We start from the raw sequence: 22,353 nt of genomic DNA, 5'->3' as shown, positions 1-22,353 counted from the left end.
AAAGAGGAAAAATGCAGTAGGGAAGAGGCTGGGGCAACAGAATGCACTGAAATGCCATCAGTTATGTCTGGGTATGACAATTAAAAAAAAAAGAATCAAGGCACGCAGGTGAAGCTATTTCCCCTCTTCTGACATTGATGTTTGTTATTCTGCCAAATGTTTCCTTTATTAGGAAAAAACTAGAGCAGCCAAGATTCTTAATATTAAAATACCTTAGTGGAACTGTTAGAATTGTGTTCTGTTCAAAACTTTAATGCCAGTCAGCTGTATTATCTCTTTATAATTTTCTTCTTCAGTGCATATGTAACTGCGTTAGTTGGTCATTTACCAACAGACTTGAAAGACCAATACCGTTTAGCTGAGGAAATAACTAGAATTTTTTATGAGGGAGAAAAATGGACTGAAGTGTTTATTGCTTTCTGATGGTGGTAGTAGTATTTATCCTTCTCCTCCCCTCCCCTACTTTTCCCATAAAGACAGGAACTCCACTTTTATTTATGTTAGTGTGAATAAGAAAAGTGCATCCTCAACCGAGATGTATAAATATGACTCCTTTTATTATGCAGGTAATAATTGCACTTGTAACTCTCTTAAGAGCTGTTATAATGCATGAACAAATCCTGAGGGAGCATTCGTCAGGGTTATTTCAAATACAGACCTTTGCTCCAGAGTTTATAGTCCAAGCTCTGCAGAAAGATCGTGTGTGTGTGTGCGCGTGCAGGGCCCTTCCCAGCATCCGACCTGGGCTGGAGGGAGAGGACCTGGAGACGGGGAGCGGCTGTTCCCACCGGCGCTCATCTGAATCCTTTCTCCCAGTCTTGGAAAGTCCTTGCAAGCAAGATGCTGCTTGATCACTGATGATGATGTATTGTCAGGCGCTTAAGCAGCATAGCTGTGTTGATGCTGAGCTCTCTGAACCAGAAGGAGAAGGAGCCTTCCTAATGAACCTCCCGGAGAGCCAAGCCCCAAGCGCTGGGTCTAGCACTGTTTCTTCATCTGATGCCAGACAGCTCTAAATAGGTCTTAAAGCAGCTCCAACAGTTTATGCTGTTTAATAAATCTAATCTGTAAAACAGGTCACGTAAAAAACCTAAAAACTTTTCTTCTAATTACAGTAAGATTTTATTGAATGCACATTATACATATAGATCATAATACTTATTAAAAAAAGACTATTAAGATTTTACAGTTCAAGATTTTACAGGCAATGGGAACAGTGGAAGCCTAATGCTTTCTGAGAATCATATCTGCATTAGCAAGATAAAGGACAATTTAGGAAGATTACAAAAGCAATGATTTAGAGTACAACATAAAAATCTGCTGAGAACTAATTCGCAATGCCAGCTGCTGCTAAGCTTCTTAATCTTTATCTAGTTCAATTAAAATCTGAATGTTTGGGATTTCATTAACAACTGGGGACTTGGAAATTACATGCACTTTTACACTGTATTCAACTGCTTATGCACGTTATTGGAAGTTGCCCGAAATGTCTTCAGGTAGACTTGAGATATAATTAAAACTTAAGTACTTAAAGGATAATGCAGAGGTAAAAGAGGATTATTTTAATTTTTCTGTCAGATTCAATTGACAAAAAAAAATATATCTTGCAGGAGTCGAAATGAGTTGCAAACCAGGAAAAATTTTAATGCAAGTGATATTTATGGATGATTGTGCAATCAGATGTGCAGATCAAACAACTTCATTGGAGGGCGGAGTAAATTGGATATTGTAATCATGCCCTGTACTGGTTGTAGTTTTTTGTGACGAAACCACTTCACATCTATCGTTCGCTTCTGTACTGATGTAACCACGCTGCTATCAATTAATTATGCATTTCAAAGAATCTGCAAGTAGGCCTTTCTAAAATTAAACTAAGCAAAGTGATGAACAAGCTTTTAATCACTTAATACTGTGTATAAAAAATAGTTTCTTTCCATTAATTCCTCAAGAATAACTCTTCTAAAAGTTTTTCAGGAGTAGAAAGGGACTTCATTTTTTTCCCTCCTCCCTTCTTCATTGTTTTTCTACTGTTTTCTAAGAAAGGTTTGACCATCCTTTGCATACCTGCTGATTTAAAGAAGTGAAATAAAACGTGTCAGTGTTTAGCAGAACAGCCCTATATTTGGAGGCAGTCATTGAAAAGGCTGAATATTTCGTTATTTGATGGTGTACCAAAATACAGACTTTTTCTTTTCAATATAATGGAATAGATGTGACGCTGGCTGTATTTGCAGAGAGCAGGGGTGCTGACAGAAGTGCCACCGGGCAGGGTGTCACGGGCTCATGGACAGCCCTGTGGGATCTGCTAGTTAAGCTCTGGGTCAAGTTATTAGCTGGTTTAAATTTTCAAGGTTTCAAACTAGAAGGGATTTCTTTAATTATTCTGTTCTAATGATCTTAGATGCCACTACAGGTTGTGGAGGTAAGAATATTTTCAGAACGAATGAGGGTATTTAAGGTGGTGATGTTTCTCTTGGCAATGTCGAAAAAGGTGTAGTACTGCAGGATAATTGGTACAAGACTTAGAGACAGCCTGGACGTGTTTAAATGGTGTGTTTTGATCAAGTTAACTTTTAAAATGATATAATGATAAAAAGAAATCGTTCGGTAGTGAAATCTCTTAACACATTTGGGGAGGTGGTGTTTTGTCATAGGAAATCAAGGTGCTATTCTTAGCTAAAGAAAACTGAGGTTTTGTCTGCCTGGCTACTTGGATCTTTTTTTTCTTTCTTTTCCTTTTTTTTTTTAAAAGTTGGTTTTGCAGAGCAGGACCAGTGTGTAGGATTATTGCCATATATACTTATATGCCATATAAACAAAGTACTGTTTGGTTTTTTTTTCCCTCTCCCTACCTCCATCATGTATTTTAGTGAAAACGTGTGGCTGGGTTTGCTCAGGACAAGTGGGGAATGCAAGAAAGAAGAGTGAATTTTGACTTTAGCTACCCTCTTGGCCAAAATATGCCAATGTGTTCTATTGTCCTATTTCATATTTGTGCCTAGAAACTCTTTCATATCCCAGGAAAAAGGATGCAGATATCCTCTGAAAGTTATTTTTTTAAAGTAAATCAGTATCGCAAAGTTATGTATTTGCCATAATTAGGGGAAACTTATTTACAGAAATATGTTTATGGTGGTTTTCTTTCCCCTGCATGTTTGGATTTTGGTTCAGTGATGCGTTCTGTATTATTTAGTAAGGTGAACTGTAGTTTCAGAATTAAAAATAGGCTTCTTGCATTTAAGGACTGAAGTAAAGGTGTCTAGGTTGCAAGAGTTAAGTACTCTTGAAAAATCAATTATGTCTGTATAGGGCTCTGTACTTGTACTGCAAAGGGAATCTCACAAATGATTCCAGAATCATACAGAATTGCTAGGGCTAGAGCTGCGGGAGGTGGGAGAAAATAGGCTGCCCAAGCAGTGATGCCCGAAGGTGTTATCCATGCATACAGGAGATTTTGGTTGTGTAGAGGAAACGCTTGTGGCTGGCTGCACTGCCGAAGTGTTTGTGGTGTCCTTCCATTGCACAGCTCTCATGTGGCAAACTGCAGCAAGCCTGGGCTCTGCCACTTACACAGTCACCTGTCCACCGTTGGCGCAGGGAGGGCTGAGCTAACGGTACGATGAGCAAGTATCGAGTGCTAGTTTGGGGAGAACGGTATCACATTGGGGGAGAGGGAGAAGATGAAAACATCTTTAACCTCTGTTCAGAGAGGTCTGGGGAGCCCTACGGCATCCCTCTACCCAAAGGCGCTGCTGGCTTGACTGGCCCTGCAAGGCGGGAGCGGTGTGGGTACAGAATGTTTTAAATCACGCCTGCTGCTCAGCCCTGCTCCCACCTACAGCCGTCAGCAGGAGCGGGGCTGAGTCTCCTTTTTGTCTGGAGTTGATCCTGTGACTGCAATAAATTGAAACCTAGCTACAACCTTCCTCATATGTGGATGGTGAGCCCAGTGAGCTGTATAGTATTTCAGCTTCAGAGATGTTAATTTACCCTGCTATGTGCTGGGATAGGTGTCTTCAAAAGAGCAGAAAATCTGCTCTTTCCTCTGACTGCAGAATACATTGAGTATTTAGAGGTATTTCTTTAACTCTCGGGTTTTATTCTCTGATCTTAAAATGGATCAGCCATTACGTAGGTATCCCAATACGACAATCTGGACATAGGCTTTTACTGCTTGGATTTAGGTCCTTTCGGAAATGTAGGGGGTTGTTATCAAAGATTAAAATAAGCTTTCTTCTTTTTTTCTTGCAAAGAGAAAACTGAAATAAATAAACCGAAGAATATTGATATATCACAAATGGAAACAGTAAATGTGTCGCTAGGGAGATGAGTGGGAGTTGAGAGCAAAGATAACTACAGATATGATAAGTATCTGTACGTTTGGCTTCAGATATGAAAATCTGTGCCACAGATTGATCCTATAGGAGTAATAAATACACATTATCTGTAATTATTCTCAAACTTCATAAACCTTACTTTAATAACATCCTTTGCATCATTTTTTCTGAGATCTTTTATTTTTATGACACTGTCAGGCTTTTTAATTTTAATTCTAAGAAAATTGCTCCAGCTGTTACGGATTTTGTTTTAGCTTCCATTTCTGTCATTCTCTTGAAAGCTGATAAACTGTCCCACTTCTGTTCTCCAGAGGCTGAGAGTTCCCTTTGGAGAGTTCTGGTAGCAGGTTGTAGGGTTTTTGTGTCTGAGCTATGCCTAGATGATTATTTTTTTTTTTCTTAAGAAGATCACAGGCAGTGAATTTGCAGCTCCATTTACAAATACAGTTTTGGATGTCATTCCACCTCAGAGTAAGATACTACAGCAGGAACCCATTTTCATTTGGGTATGTTCCCTTTGGGAGAGCAGGAGTTGCTAAGAGCAGAGGTGGTTCTCCTCATGGTGATGTGGTGGGAGCAGCGGGACTTCCCAAAGAAGTCAGCCTTTCCAGAGCTAATTGAAGAGGCTATCAGACCCATTGGTCCGTAAGGACGCTCCTGGGACGGCATTAGCATTGTCTCCGGCTTGATTCTGATCTCACCTGTATGAATATTAAAGAGAAGTAATGTTCCCAAACGAGAGTGGAATTCCATGTCTGAATAAAATGAGGCTGCTTCAAGTAGAAGAGGAAATGCAAAAATTAAAAAACCGTAACTGGGCTTGAGGGAGTAGAAGTACTTTGTGGGAATGTGGGAGGAGTTGTCTTGGAATAAATCTCATGCAAATGTTTGCGTTTAAATTTGACAATGTAAGCAGTGTTTATTCTTTTAATTTACATCCTACAAATATATTTAATGTAAAAATATGATGCGAAACAAGAAAAATATTCTTGCTGCATGTGTTGTGAAGTGTTCTTTTATCAATGGACACAGCAGAGTGGCATATGTGTTAACCAGCACTCCCATGGTTGCACACTGAGCTAGGATCAGCATGGATATTGGAAGTGTTATTGGGTTTCTGCTCCTGTTATAAGTGTGATTGTATTTCATGATGTCCCGAGGTCTTAAAATCAAGAACCAACAATGAACAGAATTTGACGTGCAGGTTTTCTGAAGAACAGAAATTAAACATAGCCCAGTATACTCTTGCATACCTGATGATGCATTGACCACATGTTATGAGATGGAGATGCAGCTGAATTTTAAATCAGTAAATTGGAGTACACAGTTTTATTTCCTAATAGCAATGAAATATTCAGACTTCTCTCATTTCCATCAGTGTAGCCCTTCCCACCTCCTCTTCCCTAATCGGGTGGGGTATCCAGCTGTGGGCCACATCTGCTCAAGTAAAACTGGCCATGCTGACAGCCGTGTGAGGGACTTTAAAGGGAACCAGAAACATTAATTTTCGTGAAAACCTCAAATATTTCACTTGTTCAGAAAAAAAGATTCAGTTTTCACATTAATGTATGTCTCCATACTGCTCTTGAACTTATTTTTTTTTTTTTAGGATGAAAAGTGAAGCCAAACCAATAAAAGACATTCTCTGTCCTCTTTTTCTCTTTTCTAAAATGAAACTTGAGTGATTCTGAATAACTTATGAGCAATTTCAGCCCTTGAATGGAATATTTTTTTTCCTCATATAGTTTTAATTTCAAATTTTGCATTTGCTAATGACACATTTTTACTTTATCTGAAGGTTGCCATCTGCTGGCATAGAAGAGCTTTGGGGTCTGTTATTGTTCATAAATCTGAAAATTCCATAAAGTTCTTATTTTCTCAGTTGATTTTGTGATTGTGTTATGTTTCATAGGATAGGGGCAATAGTAAGGGAAACATTAACAGCTTTTACTTTATCATACCAAGCGCCGTGCAATGTCTGCTTAATTAAAAGCCCATTATAACAAGATACTGATGCTTCCCATGTGAATGAGTTTTCAATTCCTCCAAATTAAACAGTGTTTCATATATCTACACTGTAAGAAGAGAAGAACACACATTAAAAGGTTAGGGTGCGTGTTTTCTCTAGGCGTGTGAGATGATTCTGACCACCTGGCCTGCTGTGGTTAGGTAGTTCGATAGAGGGGTAGAATTTAATAGCGTAAATTCCACATTTATGGGAGACACCTCTCTCCCCTGCAGCAGATTTTTAGTTAACCTTGAAATTCTTTAGGTCTAGACCCTGATTCCTTCCGGGAATCAGCAGGGCGTGAGGATCTCTGAGGAACACTTCTCCTCCCCAGCAGCTTGAGGGGCTGAGGTGACCCCACCAGCTCTCGCAGGCGGGGAGCAGCAATCCTCCGCTGGAGGTCGAATATCGATAGGCACCTGGAGCTGCCATCACCTCGGGAGTTCGGGGCAGCTGTGGGGTTCGGAGGCAGCTGCTCTGGCACTGATTGTGTGGGTGGTGACCTGCTCTGAGGGAGGCCGGTGGCTGCAGGGAGTGGTGCTTGCTGTGGGGCCTGGGGGCCTGGTGGGGGCCGTGGCTCCCAGGCAGGTGGGGACACCTGTGAGGCAGGTGGGGACACCTGTGAGGCAGGTGGGGACACCTGTGAGGCAGGTGGGGACACCTGTGAGGCAGGTGGGGACACCTGTGAGGCAGGTGGGGACACCTGTGAGGCAGGTGGGGACACCTGTGAGGTGCTTGGCACGCCGCCTCGCCGGTGCTTTAGGTTTTCCTGTGAGGAGGCACTTGGGTGCCTGGCACGGGGCTTTGCCTTCCCTGCCAGGGACGTGGTGCCTGCACCTCAGCCTCCCCTGCTCCCGGGCTGCTCGGTGTGACCTGTGTGGATTACTACAGCCAGGTAAACTACGAGTTTTGATGTGATTTGCAAAGAGCTGTGCTGTTTTGGTGAAGGCAGTGCCTGCAGCCATGTGGCAGCACCGTGGTTGGTGTGTTCTGGCCTGAAGCAGCATGTGCTGCAGCAGCACCAACACCCGGCAGAAGGTGCTGTAAATGTGAACGTGCTGCTCTTTTATCCACCCTTCTACAGCTTTAGAAATGCCAAAAGTTGCATTGCTCTGAGAAGGTGGTCTGTGTCTCAGGGGGTAGGGCTTGGGCAGCATGTGATGGAGGAGCTGTTTGTTGCTGCAGTGTGGCTACTCGAAGCTTTATTGAATTGGAAAGTAAAACCTGTGTAACTTGCTGAGACGTTAACTAAAGCTGCCCTAGGGCTGCCTTCACGAACGCATGCTGTTGTTGATTTCCTATCTGCTATTCTGATTTTATTTGGGAATTTGCTGCATTTGTATAATAGCCATCTCGTCTGAGTTCACCCCTCTTACTATCTGCTGTTTCTCCTTTACATAAGAGGTCTTGTCTGCAGAGAAGGAAAATACTGGCAAAGCAACGCATTGTGCATTTACATAGAAATATGCGTCCTATGTTTCATCTGTATGAACTTCATAAAGTGTACTTATTTATTGTAGATATTCAGCTGTTGGCACTGCACTTTGATTTCCGTGAGATAGTTATCAGTTAAACACTGCGTATGGATTTACTGCTAATTATAAATAGTCATCTTGGCTTTTTAAGACAGGCAGGTTTTCCACCATTTGCTCACATAAGCCTGTTTTATATTTCTTTGGCATGAAAGTATTTTGAACGTAGAAGAGTGGGAGATTTGTCGGGAGGCCATACGGTGTGAACTTACAACCTGAAGCTAAATTGACTGTAAAGATAATTAGATACAAAGAACAAGAACAGAAAATTATCCCATCTTTAGTAGATTGAGGGTGTTTCTGATGTTCACCAGCTTGTGCAAACACTAGATTCATGTAATGGTGCTCCTGACTGAAATCTTCTGTGCATGAGGGATGTGGCAGTGTGAGCCAAGCCATCAAACCCAGCTGCTTGTTCCTTGTCCCTACTAAAGAGAACATTAGATCAGATTTTTTTTTTTTTTACCTCATTAGATAAATATTGACTTTCTCAATATTTCAAGAAGCCTTTGAGAGGTAAGTGGTGATTCCCACCTTCTAGAAGCATCTCTAGAAAGTAAATACATGTTTACAATGGAAAATGGAGTAGCCTGTTAATGTGGTGATTGATTGACATGAAAATGCAGCTCTGTGATGGGTGAGACAAGTGCGTGTGGCTCACAAAGGCTCTGAGGAAGTGCAGTCTATACCATACTCGTTACTACAGATTTTTCAGTGGGTTTTTCTTATTATAAGCAGTCAATTTACTTCCAATTATAATATGAACTGCGGTAAATCTTGCTGTGGTGGTGACAGTTAATCACAGATCAACAGGCATAAATCACATAAGACAAGCCTTAGCTATTGAGATGGACCATTCATTAAAAAAAAGCAATTGCATGATTCTGGTCTTCTGCATGGTGTGCACAGCTCTCATTGCCCTGAAGATGTTTGCAGTGCTGGTGTTGGCTTGTAGTACACTGCAGTATCATGAGACGTGGAGTGAAACTTCCCTTGCCTATGTGAATTAGAGAAGTAGTTTTAAGTTTCTCAGCTGCTGGCTTGCCCAAAAAATCCTGTCAGAATGCATATCACAAATTATTCAGGCATACACCAGTTCTGTGCATAAGTGTATGAAACAGCAGTGAGATGAGAACGTTAAACCAAGAGAGAGTCTGCCTTTTTTTTTTTTTTTTTTTTTCTCCAGTGTTAGTATCTCACCCTTGGAGTGGCCTGAGCCCAGCCTTAGCACCTTAGCAAAAACTGCTTGGAAGTCATTTCAAACTTGTGAATCACTGTTGCTCTTGTGATTTCTCCCCTCCGCTAGTTGAGATGATTTTGGAGGCAGTCAGTCCAGTTGTACTCATGTCTGCTAGGTAGTTCTCTTAAGAAGTCAGTGGTGACAAAACACATTTTTTATTTTAAGTGAGATAGAATACATATTTGGCTGGTTTAGGGTAGGGGGAAGAGCAGAAGAAGGATAAATTAATCAGCCTCTCAGCTGTTAGATTTTTATTTTTTCTTTTTGCAAGAGTTCCCTTTTTCACTGAAAAAATGCTGCATCTTTTGAGAAAATAAATCACTGTGCTTGCTAAAGGCATAGCAGACTGCATTTGGCAATGATGATTTAGTAGGGTAATCATGTCATTGATGGATTCCAATATTTGATAGTAAATAAACTTGTTAACAAATGAAATTAAATGTGGGACTGTAACTTAAATATTTTCCCGCGTGTGTTCACGTGTGAAAAGCGATTGATCAGATGCCCATTGCAATCCATAGGAGTATCTGATTCCGACGGGCTTTGGAACAGGATTAGAACTGTTTATAGCCTTTTGGTTGAGTTTACTTACAATAAAGTGTGCTTAAAGCTAATTATATGTTTTTCAAGCCCTTCAGATAGCTCACTGATGATTATGCCTATAAACATGACCTTTAATAACAAACAAAAAAAGTGGGGAAGGGGGGAGCTGCTTGTTCTCAAATGCCCTGCCTCTCCTGCCAGTCCTTGCAAGAGCAGAAGCACTTTTCTCAAAAATACAAATTTTCTAACTGTGCTTTGTCTGCCTCAATAGTTCCTTATCTGTGAACCCATGAAAAATGAGTCTGTGTCATGGATCATCTACTATTTGTGTTTTGATTTGCATTCCGGGATATAGCTTAGATCTGATATAATGGGTTCCTCCTATATTGTGGTATCTATCCCTGGCTGCACACTATTACCTTCTCCCAGGCTCTGTCTGTGCAGGGATCTTACGCTTGCCCTGAGCACCCCCTCTTTGTAGATCTATAAATTATGTGTATGACCCGGGGAGGTTTTTGTGCAATTCTTCCATATATGGCAGAGATTATAAAGCTTCCTTATCTGTTTGTGGCATTTTGTGAATACATTCATATATTGCTCTGTGGGGCAACTATCAAATAACCTGCTTGCTGGTGCTGGTGTTGTTAAACAAGCCTGGAAATGTCCGTCTGTGGGTTTAACGCTGTAACAAGTTTCTCTGTGTGAAGGTCAGTTTGGTGAAAGCATGCAGAAAGCAGCTGTTATATATCTTCACCTGATTGTTTGTGGTTTAAAAAAAAAAATCAAATTACTTCCTTTAAAATTAGGAAATTTATTGTATCTTTGTAGCAGGTGATCCAGCCCTGTTCCTTTTACTGGTAAAATAGAAAAGTTGATTAGTTACAGTATTTATTTTACCAGTTGATGAACCTCCCATCCCTAAGTCTGTAAAATACTGCTTGCACTGTAGCATGTACCTACAGAAGGGCATCCCAGGATGTGATTCGATGAAACTATATTTATTCAATATATTGTTTATTATGTGAAAATGTACCTCATTAGCTGTGGACCCTTTCCATCTCTGTTGTTATCTGAAGTATATAATAATGAGGAGAACATCATCTCAATCTATCAGTGCAATCAAAGAGATTCTGTTGCAGACTCAGGGAAGATTGTGTCCCATATGGGAACAGCAAATTTAATTACTGACAAAGGAATGAGTACAAAATGTTTCTGCATGCACAGTTCTGGACAATGCGCTGCTTCAGAACCCATGCAACTTGATTTTTGCAACATTAAACTGGGAGAGTTGGTGGATGGTAATCCCCTAAACTGAGGATGAGTGTGTGTGTGTTATGGAAAAACTGGTGAAATGCTAATGAATTTGTTCAGTGAAGTTGGCAAAATAGCTAAACATCTAAAGAGCCGATCTCAAGCACTGATATTTATGTGGAGATAGTACAGAGGACAGAAAAACTGTTCATCTCGGAGAGGCCCTGTGCTTCCAGTAAAGCATTTTTTTATATGGAGAGCTTTATTTTAGGTGGCTGCCTTACCCCGAGAACATATCTCAGTGATGGTGCTGTGGCTTTTCCCCTGTAGGAAAGGGGTATAGGTGTGTAAATCAGGAGTCACTGAACAAATACTGCATATATATATAAAAAAAAAATCTTATTATACTGCCAGTTAGGAAATGAGGTTGAAACTGATATAGCACCATGTTTTGGAGCCCATGCATCCAGGCTATGTCTGGAAAAAATTGACCAGAAGTTGATTACAAGCTCTAATTCTTCCAGGACTTGGCCAACAGCTGCCTGTTGCCATTTCTCTTGCTATCCAGATGAATCCCTGTGTGCTGGAGGTAACGGATGCTTTCTAATAAAACAATGAAGGGCTGATTTTATCATCCTTAGAGCAAATTACTTTTGAAAAATGCTTTACAAATACCAAGGGTGCTCTTTAGATAGGGATGGCTTCTCTTAAAAATTCTTGAATATTTTTCTGCCCTTAAGTGGAAAAGTTTTCTTAACCCAGTGAGGTGTAGAGGAATAGCACGTATAGAGAAGGCAGGAGCAGTTTCTGTCTAGAAGAGGAGTGTCATCAGATTGGTTTACTTCAAGTTGTCTGAAAGAGGATGTAGTGAATCAAGAGACTTTTTTCTTTTTTGTTCTTCATCAACTAATTTCATTACCTCCAGTTCTCTACCTAAAATGATCTTGGGTAAAGCTGTTGTGCTAAGTCTAGTAGTGCTTTAAGCATTAGTGTCTCAGCCTCTGTGTGGTGGCAAGATGACAGCACTGTGGGACCAGGACTGTACTTTTATGGGAGGGAAGTTGAGGTATTTCCTCATCAGTCTGAACATCCAGACATGTCAAGCTGCTGACTTGTGGCTCAGCCCTGTGATGATGTGGATGCTGGTATTGCTGGTTATGCAAACAGTTTTGTTCCCCAGTACTTCTAGTTATCTATTTATGCTAATATTGGATAACAAGGAAAACACTAGCCTTGGCCCCAGTGTACTACTGTGGGCTTCTTGCTGACTTGTTTATGCCTTCTCATCCCACAGGTTTGTCTGTTGTCATAGTTCCCATTTTCTTTCTGCGTTCAAAAGCAGGACAGGAGGTCTCTATGGAGACAGGCATCAGTTCCACTCCATGCACTAAACTGTAGGGGTTGCTGTAAGAGCAGAGCTGCAAACACGCTCCGTCCCCTGTGGAAGCCAAAAACATTGCCACGCTGACATCTCCAATCCCTAGTGTCTCTGGGAATTAACATTTCAAGGTCATAACAGCTTCGCGATAACAACACTGCATGCAATTACCTTCATTGGATCAGTGACACGATCATGGGAGCATCATCTCTGCGAAGTACGACGTCAACTTTCAGGATTTTTTCATTAACTGTAAACAGCAAACCATGCCAGTGCCTTTAGAAGTAGGGTATAGGAATTTCATCTGAAATGAAAGTCACACGTGGGTCCCAGTAAGTCACTGGGATATGGGTAAAACACTTTATAGAGATGGCTTTGCCTTGGAGAAGCGAGTTCTCTTAGCCAGTGCACGTACATAGTTACACAAACTCGTACTCAGAGGAGCTGTGTTGCTGAGCAGTGTTGTGTAAAAGATGTGACTTATGGCTCTAATACCCTTGAGCAACAAATCACTGGAGACAGGGAGGTATCTGTCTCACCTTCTGTCCTTGTTTGGGGTTGAACGTTGTTGTTGTCGTCAGCTGTGTGATGGATATGATGGGAAATGCAGTCAGGTTTGGCTCAAACAGCTTTTATTCATGTAATGATGCGGTAGGTGTTACGGGTATAATTTTCAGAAGTACACAGGCAACATGGGAACCAAAATCCGTCAACAGTGTAATCGTGGAAGTTCAGGTTCCTACATCACTGACTACTTAAAGTGTTACTCTATCACAGGGTTGGTGTGTACCTAGCTTCGTCTGAAATTGAACCAAGGACCTGGGGAAGTGTGTGTGTGTGTATATATATATATATATATGTATTTCTGCCCGACTACCTTTAACTTGTGTTTATATGTAATCACAGGTAGCTGTACAGGAGAAGCCTTTACTTACAAGGCAGGTAGAAAGGGGAAATTGTAACTGAAGCTGCTGTGAGAACAGAAGGGTTGAATTGAGCAGGATGAGTAGAATGTGAAAACTCCACCAGATGAGAAGTAAGTTATCTGATGATGTGTGTTTCATTTTTTTTCTCTTGAAGGGTCTGGTACTGATCCTTGTATGGGGTTTACTTCAGGGTCCTGAATGGACTGGTAGCCCTGACTGATGTGATGCTGATATAAGTACCATCTCTGGGTAGTTTACAGCAAATGCTGTGGAACAGCAGTTGAATTTTACAGCAAGTTTCCTGGGCAGCCCACATGTAATTAGCTAGGTGTAATTTTAGTAGTACATTGGCTAAGTGGAACCCTAAAGAGTGCTTTAAAAATCAGTGATTGAAAGGTGATGTACTATCTTGTTCAGTTATGACCCTGATCTAGAAAAAAATAAAATAATAATTTCTAGGATCTGGTGTCACATGAAGCATCCAAAACTTGCAAATGCAGATCAGCAGTTGCCTGGAAGGTAGCGCCTGAACACTGTCCTTCTGGACCGGTAGTCCTCAGCCTGTCACTGGTACCACAGAGCTGTGTAGCGCAACGTGCCGGATTTAGAGGTAAAACAGTGAGATCGGCTGTTCACTGTTGGTTACGAAATAAAAGTCACATTCTGAAGTCTGATAAATCTGCGTTCTGTTAACCTCCTCGGATGCTGTGAAGTTAAGATTAATTTGGATAAAGTCATCAAGGAGTGTTATGGTGGGCAGAGGGTTGGCATAATGATTCCAAGCCCGTGCATAGTTCACGAGAGGGAGTAGTCCCTGTGGGCTGCTGGCAAGAGATAAAATACTCCTTTTAGTACTGTAATGTCTTTTTTGTGCATTTGCTAGTTGCTTCCCACCAGCTCCTCAGGCACAGATTGTTGGGTTGGTCTCAGCATAGAAGTGTATTGGGTTAATACCAGGTCCCTGGGAGCTCAGCTTCCTGGCTTGTGTTCACAAGCAAAGACAATTAGGAGGATTAAAACCACCTTTACTTTGTAATCTAAGTTAGTCTTCAAGGCTCCTGTTGTAGTCAGTGTGGAGCGGGGGGAGTCTCCAGAGGGATTCATTTTGTCTCAGGGTAAGCGTCCGATTTAGGTCATCTTCTGGGACTGTCTCCTGGAAAGGGCTCATTTGAGATGATGTTTGCTATTTGCTTTGTGAGTGGGTTATATCGTATTTCTCTGTGCTTTTAGGATATTGCAGTTCCCTTACCATTAATGAAATGTTACGTGGAGTGTCATGATTGCTTAAGGCGGTGACTTTGTTTGGCCTGGATATGGTATTGAAGGAGTGTCATGAGATTGTACTCCTCACCCTGCGTGGAGAAAATGAACAGAAAAGTCTTCTGACTTACTGACATACTTCTATTTTCTAGTAATTTATAGATATGAGCAAATATAGGAGCTGAAGATAGGAGGAAATAAGAATAGGCACCAAATGAAATAACAAAATTCTGAAAAGGTCAAATTAATATATTTTTACAGCTATCTTTCACAGAATGAACGAGGCATTAAAATTCTGATTGTAAGTTCTCGTGAGAATGGATTGTAATGAGAACAGGAACCAGCACATGATAAAGCCACTCTCCTGGTAATAATTTAACTAGAACAGTAACCGGTGCAAATGTAATTCATTAATTCATTTTTATGACAATTTAAAGACTGAAATCTGGTTGTTATCATGTGGCCTTCATATGCCATATCTAGGACATTTTTTTGTACTTACAGAGTTGAAGTGTTGAGACTAAGATACGTTGTAAAACAGATGGATGGATGTAAACTTCCTTGGAGTCTACCTTACCACAGCTGCCGCCTTTTATAAAGTTCTTGCTTCACTTAGGATCGGGTTGAAAGAATATTAAGAAGTGATTCTGATTTGTGTTTATTTAGGACAGATGGCTAATTTAACTAGTCTGATCTCAGTTTCTTGTTGGACTGCATCCAGCGGTCCTTGATAGTCTAATATCTGAATTCAACATTTCCCCAAACCATCAGATGCAAATAGCAAAAGTAATTAAAAGACTGCTTAGAACTGTAAATATCCATTAAAAAGTGTGAAATTTTTGCTAATAACATTTGTGGAGCTTTTGTTATTTTGAAGAGTTTTAGTTGCAGTGACAGTAAAGACTGACACCAAATATGGTGAGTGGTTTTATTTGTTTATTTGGGGTTTTTTCCCCCCTGCTGCTTTCAAAGTCTCTTAAAATAAAAGACACTGTAACATGCATAATGGTCACAAAACTTCTTGCCCTTTTTTAGCAGGGCAGTGAAGGGAGGGATGATAGAATTTTGGGAGTCAAGGTTGTTCAGGATTTAGGGCTGATGCTCTTGGTGTGTGCTGTTATCCTCTGTGGTTCTCGTTCACCATGCTTAAGCAGGTCTGTAGGGCTTCATGTGCTCAGGCTGCCTGCTCAGGGGCTGCTGATGAATGCGGCTTGTGTGACTGTCACAGAAGACATTTATATGACAAAATTATTGTAATCCGTCAATTTAAGACAGCTAGTTTTGTTGTATGGATTTTTAAGATACTCTAGAATTTGTGTGTGCTGTCTTTGTCAAAAGCAAGGAGTATAGCTTGTTTTAAAAAATACTTGTGATTGGGGGTAACCTAGAAAAATTAAAACCTGTATTTTAGTCTGTAGTCCTTAGACATCATGAGTGAAACCTTGACTCTGCTGCAGTCAGCAACAGAATTTATTGATTGCAGCTGGATTTTTATTTGTGTTAAAATAGATGGGTAGAAGATAAGAAGTTTTAAAATTCATGTTTTGGGTTGGTTTGGGTGGGTTTTGTTTGGGTTTTTTTTGGTACAAAGCACCAAGCACATTTCCTTAGCTGCAGTTTGTACTCTTCCCATTCTGCCTGTCTGCACCGGCTACGCTGCCTCTTGTGGATCAGCTACTAGGTCACTGGAACTGGCTCTTCTGGCATTTTCACCATGGGACATGTAGCATAATCCCAATAAAGATGTCCACACGAACTCCCATCTCAAGAACTGCCGCTGGAGAGTTTCTTTTTTACACCTAGCTCACTTATGAAATGAGCAGTGCTTCCAGTATCTTCATTAATATTATCTATGTTTAGAGATAGTAATGACCATCCTCATTGTAATCGTAGCCTTAATAGAAGATTGTTCAGATAGTAGGAAAGACCTATATACATGCTGTTAGGGAATTTTTACAAGGGCTGCTTTAAAAATTGATTTATTGGAGAGTAATATGTCTAGTTTTAATTATTAAACTGTAGGCACTGATAGGTCTTCCTTATACATAACAATGTGTTTTCCAGAAATATCTCTTTATTACGCTCTTTGGAAACATAGGTTCTTCACGTTGTCTAGCCATGTATTTAGCATTAATTTCATCAGTGAAAGTCTATTTACACCACAGAATTTTGTGGGTTTTATATCCAAACTCTCTTTTTGTCCTTCTTACTGCTTAAGACAGTCTCTGTATTAGATTACAGGTTTTCTGTTTTAAACAACTTTTTAAATACCAGATCACTGAGTTCCTACGAAGAAAAAAAAAAAATAGAAAGGAAACCTTGCAATAAGCAAAGCAGCAATCAGGTGTCCAGAATGATGATATTAAAATGCTGAGCAGAAGCAATAGACCATTCCCCATAAACCATGGACTAGTGGAGCACTAGCTGTAAACTAGTCCACAAAACGTCTTTGTATTAATTAGGAGATGTTTTGTGCAGTGTCAGAATGCAGTATAGAATGGTTAAAATTGAGGGGATAAATGTTGCTGCAGAAAAATAATTGGGGGGGAAAAAAAATGTAGAGGCCTGCCCCTGTGACTAGTGTATCCCCGCAGTGTGTGCTAGTTGATGCGGTACTGCAAGTTCAAGGGGCTGAACAGTTAAACTGGAAAAACTGCGGCAGCTGCCACGTGCTGGCTGTGGGTAGCGCATCAAGCGGTGCAGAAGGCGCGGGCTGCGTGGGGGCTCGCACTGGTCTGGGTCGGTGTTTCGGGGAGGTGTGGCAGAGTGAAAAGTTGATAGACCTGCATGAACATGACTAAACCTAAGCTGTCAGGGGAAAGGTGGTGTGGAAGTATGGTGTGTAAGGCTAAAATGCCCTTGAGCGGCTGTGAAGCAGAGGGGATAAGGGGACATCTGTGGTCACAATTCCCTTTTGCATTTCATCAGCTTAGGGTCTGAGATGGGCATTGCTGCTGGTGAGCTTTTGCTGTCAGATGTGGCAGCTAACAACTGCAGCTCTCCCCAGCTCAGTCTGCAGATATCCAAGGCAGGAGCCATCTTCTTGCTGTGCCTGTTACACCTACTTGTAGTGGAAAGAAGCTGGGTTAATTAGCATTGATAATACACAACTGTGGGCTGGCTTCAGGGGCGGTGGGTTGGCCGATGTAGATAAGGTGCAGCTGTGGCTGGTTAAGTGGTTGGGCAGCCAAGGAAGAAGAGGAGAGAGGAAGAAGCAAGAGGGGAGAGAACACATGTCCTGGATGAGGCGAGATGAGGAGAAGGCAGCAGAGGGACTGGCATGAAGAGTATGCTGGTATGAGATGGTAAAAGACCTTGTTGCAGCTTGACAGTCTGGAAAGTGCTGCGACACCTACTCATTAGCAGAAAATAATATAAAAATGACTTGGTGACAGAGGACTAAAGCTCAGCCCACCAGCTGCACAGCTGCCGGGGGTTTCTGGTGCACAGCAGTAATTCAGCGGCCAGGTGGGTCTTTGTCTTGGCTTGAAGAAACAACAGCAGCCCTTTAATCAAGCCTGGTCCACTGATATTGTATGTGCAGCTTACCTGTTTGAGGGACACAGCGTTTTCTGTGGATTTTGCTTCCAGAGTATTCCTGTCTGCAAGACACTGGTATTTTTAGTTCAGGTTTTGCTGCCCAGAACAATTTTCATTGCATGGGCACTGAAGGGCAGGTGGTGGTGCTTCCTAATATTTTATTTCCTTTGTACTGTAAATCAACATAACTTCGTAGCTTTCCAGCTGGAAAAAATGGGAAATAATTTAGAGCAGTTGATTTTTGGCTTACGGAGACTGGGAGACCCTAGCTCCAAATTCTAGGAATGTCACTTAGTTCTTGTGAGCTGGCTGCTGCTGACAGCAGAACAGTGGTGAACCGTCCAGTATAACCTCGTGGTGTGTTCTGCTGTTTTCATGGCTGTAGGAACTTAACCATAGACTATTTCTGGTGCCTCAGAAGAGTCATGCAAGGTTTATTTCTGTCAGATGCAGAAGAGATAGGAAATGCTTGAGTTTTCACTCCAACTTCAAAAGATGTTATAAGGCAGTGGGAATTTTTGCCATGGCAAATCTCCCATAGTTTTCAACAGGATACAAAAACAATCTGTATTTTAATAAACGTGATGACTGGGATTGTTGCTGAGTGAAACTAATAAGATGATGTTGACAAGTCATGGCTTTGTATTGTTGAGCCTGAGCATAATTTGAAAAGTCAGCAATACTAGACAAGTATGACTTCTGAAAATGTGAGTATATTTACATGATTTGATGTGTAATGTTGACGCCAGTTTGTTAATGGGCAACTTGAATGCTTGGTTTTATACACTGAATAAAAACTGGTAGATCAATTGTAATGTAAAAATACACATTTTATTCTGGCTTTCTGCTTTTTAGGATTAAGCCACATATTCAGCATAATAAGAAGAGAAGAGAGCAATAACCTTCTTTTGATTTGATGATATACAGCACCTTTTATGTAAACCCATGAAAAGTGATTACTGGTATCATGAGGAAACAGCACCTTAGGGAGATTACTAGGCAAAGCAAACAGCTGGAACCCATAATCTCCTAAAAGTCTGATTGTCTGTGGATCACCATGGCTACCCTAGGGTGCTATAAGCAATACTTTTTTTTAATTATGCAAAACAATAAATTCTTTGAAAATTTTGAATTTAAAATTTTTAGTAACCATGAAATCTAACCATGTGTGAAGCCAGATGTTCGACAGAAATTCCTAATTTAGGACTCTGCAGAACTTGGTTTTGTATGTAAATATGAGATATTTCTTATTATTTTCTTGACATTCAAGATTAATTATTCCATCAGTTTAACTGAAGTTTAATTTAACTGGAGGAATACATATATCTAATCTATTTGACAGTTGTTTTTTTAAAGTTAATTTAAAATAAATTTAACTGCATCATTAACTGAAATAAGTCCAGCTTTGTGGGTATTTGCATTGATTTAATTAGATAAGCTTAAAAAAAACCAAAGGACAACTTCAGTGAAGATGGAGCAACTCTGTTTTTTTCTTCTAGAGTACTGAGCTCTTGAGAAATGTTTCTGTCTCTCTGTTGACCTGGTAGTTGTGCCCTCGTCATTACCGCCGTGCAGCAGCTTTCCTATGGGGTTTAGTCTGTGGAAATCCACTTAACTTACAAAGCATGATCTACACTTTAAAAAGAGAAGTTAGATCACTCTTAAAACTTTACTGTAATCATCCTCTTCATATTTTAGTTTCTTGCTATTAAGGTAGAATATCCAGACTGCTTCTCCAGTGATGGGAAATAATGTGTGTTTTAAAAACTGTGTGATGCCTATGCAGACCTCTGTGCCCTGAGCTGCATCCGCCGCTTGTTCTGGCGATGTGGTATGGTGTTGCTTGTGTTGAAGGAGGATTTCTCTCGGTGCTAATCAGAGAATATTGAGCTCCTAGTGTGGTGACACAATACAATGAAAGAAAAATTACTATTTTCAGCCAGGCATCCTGCTCCCTGTTGACTTGAAAGCCCTGATGTCGCATTGCATGCTGCTGACTCCAGAAGTGTTTCGGAGAGGGATTGTCATATATTCAGGTACCTGCTAGAGATGTCTGCATGGTATGTTTCTGTCTGTCGTATGCTAATTTTCCTGGCAGTTTGTATGACTTCCTCCCAGAATTCTAGTGCTTTTTTGCCTCATCTGGGGGAACTGTCTGAGAGGCACCTGTGGAAAAAGGTGTTTGAGCTTCTGTTGTTAAAATCTGACTTTCTGAGAGTTGTCCGGGAGGGTGTTCCATTATCTCTGCAGCTAGAGGTGCTACTGAAATCTTCAAAGCCAGCTGTTGGACTTAACAATATAATTTTCACCTGAAACTTTTTGTTCTAGCAGGTGATAATGATTAGAAGTCGGATATTAAAAATCTGTTTTTCCCCCAGGATGAGGTTTTAGCCAGGCATCAACACAGGCAGAATGCCTATGCAGCTGAGTGCTGCTTTCTCTCATCTTACATGCCCTGTTGCAAGCAGCTGCATCATTCTTGAAATGTCATCATAAAGCTTGTCAAACAATTTCTGCCCCTCAAAGGCAGATTCTAGGTGATCTAAGTGTATAATTTGCATGTTAATTTAAATGTGTGAACTGGTTTGAGGTCAGACCCACTGGTTTGATGAAAGCATTCAGGAAGGGTTATCAAACATTCAGGATGAGTAGTTAACAGGCATTGTGTAAGGTGAACATCCACAACTTCTTGCCCCTTGTGGGATTTTGTTAGGAAGCCTCCATTCCAGCAGGATGATTAAGTCTGAGCCTTTACATTATCTGCAGTACAACTGTCACGTCCTTAAAAGATAAGTATGTGTCTAAGCACCTACTTCAAGAATAGCTCGTAGAGCTATGTTGGCAGACAGAGCAGACCAGCATTTCCAAGTAGCCCTCTCAGTTTGTGATCAATAAGTTTATAATAGTTCATGTATAAATTTAATTGATTAAAATGCAATTTTGCTGTGTGTGACTCCATCTTTTTCAGACTGGTGGAATTAAATTGTCATGAAAATGGACTTACAGGTCAGGGTAGAGCATATTGCCATTGTGTGCTGGGACGCCTTTTGCTTACGCAGTTTATACGCACCCTGTATTGGTGGGGAATGGATTATTTGGCCTAATTGTACTTGCCTATCTCTAATTTCTCTAGTTCTATCATAGCTAGGACATTAAAAATTATAATGGGCAGAAACTTCCCATGCCAGCTGCTAGACTACTCATAAATTCTACTCTGGGACCAATACTTCTCTCATATTTTATTCGTGATTTTTTAAAAGTCTTTGTTATTCTTGTTTTTAAATGTTTCTCACTTCTTTTCCAAATTACCATGTGGTGTGATGTTCCAGTTTGAGTCATTACGGGATGTTAGAGGAGTCCTGAGGTACAGAAGGACAGACGTTTAACCTCAGTGGGAGGGGATGGGTGGTAGTGATGGCTTAATGACAGTAACGTGCAGAATTTTAATAATTTTCCTCCAGGTTTAGTATGTTGGTATTATCTTAAGTAACAATAATTCATGTAACGTTGTGTTGAAATAGTGCCTTAGAGCCTCGCTGCTGAGCACAGAGTAAACCCCCAGAAAGATCTATTGTCTCTGGATGAAGGTAGCATTAATCCACCTGTGAGGTGTCACGTGGATGCCAACAGATGGAAGACACAAGAGGAGGAGCCAAAGCTGGAATGAGTGAATTTCTGTGCTGTTAGGCTTTTATCTTTAGATATTGATAGATAATTAATACAGTCACTTTACAGTAGGGTTCAGTCCTGCCTTTTGGTGTTAACTGAGAATCTACAGATTGACCAGGCGTGGTTTCTCTGAGGTTTTGATATCCAGAGCCATGAGAAAACACTTAATGGAATTGTCACGAGTTCCAGCTTTCTTAACATTGCGGTTTCTTTTCATGCTGTGTCTTGCTGTGGAAGGTCTGGAAAAATAAAGTAGAGGTGGGGAAAAAACTGTCCCAGAGGGGCACTGAGCAGATGCACTCAGTTTACAAGGATCTGCAATCCTGCTGAGACCTGGGATCACAGAACAGTTGAAGTTGTGTGGTACCTACAGAGGTCATCTCATAGCACCCCTGCTTGGTAATACAGGTGGTGGCTAAACTACAGCTGTTTCACAGGTTTGGTATGGTTGCATTATAGGGCTTCTTAATTGGATAAAGCAGTCAGGGTCTGCTCTCCCAATCCTCTGTGCACACTATTTTGGTGTTGCTTCTAAGCCTGCATGGTTCCGATCCATTGTTAATGCACATGATAAGAATATGGATTGCAGGCATCTTTTATGTGTACCCTTTCTAAAAATGAATAGGATAATGATGGTGAATGTCTGTGCTGTTGTGAAAAGCTCCTGAA

General features: G+C 40.8%; 1 protein-coding gene across 1 annotated transcript in view; it reads left to right on the top strand.

The window, feature by feature from the left end:
• Window positions 1-22,353, top strand: part of CDH4 (cadherin 4) — a 466,523-nt gene that overhangs the window by 28,732 nt on the left and 415,438 nt on the right. The window lies entirely within an intron of this gene.

This window comes from Falco naumanni, chromosome 10 (assembly GCF_017639655.2).
Source record: "Falco naumanni isolate bFalNau1 chromosome 10, bFalNau1.pat, whole genome shotgun sequence".
Lineage (NCBI taxonomy): Eukaryota > Metazoa > Chordata > Aves > Falconiformes > Falconidae > Falco > Falco naumanni.
This window is presented reverse-complemented; position numbering and strand designations above follow the sequence as displayed.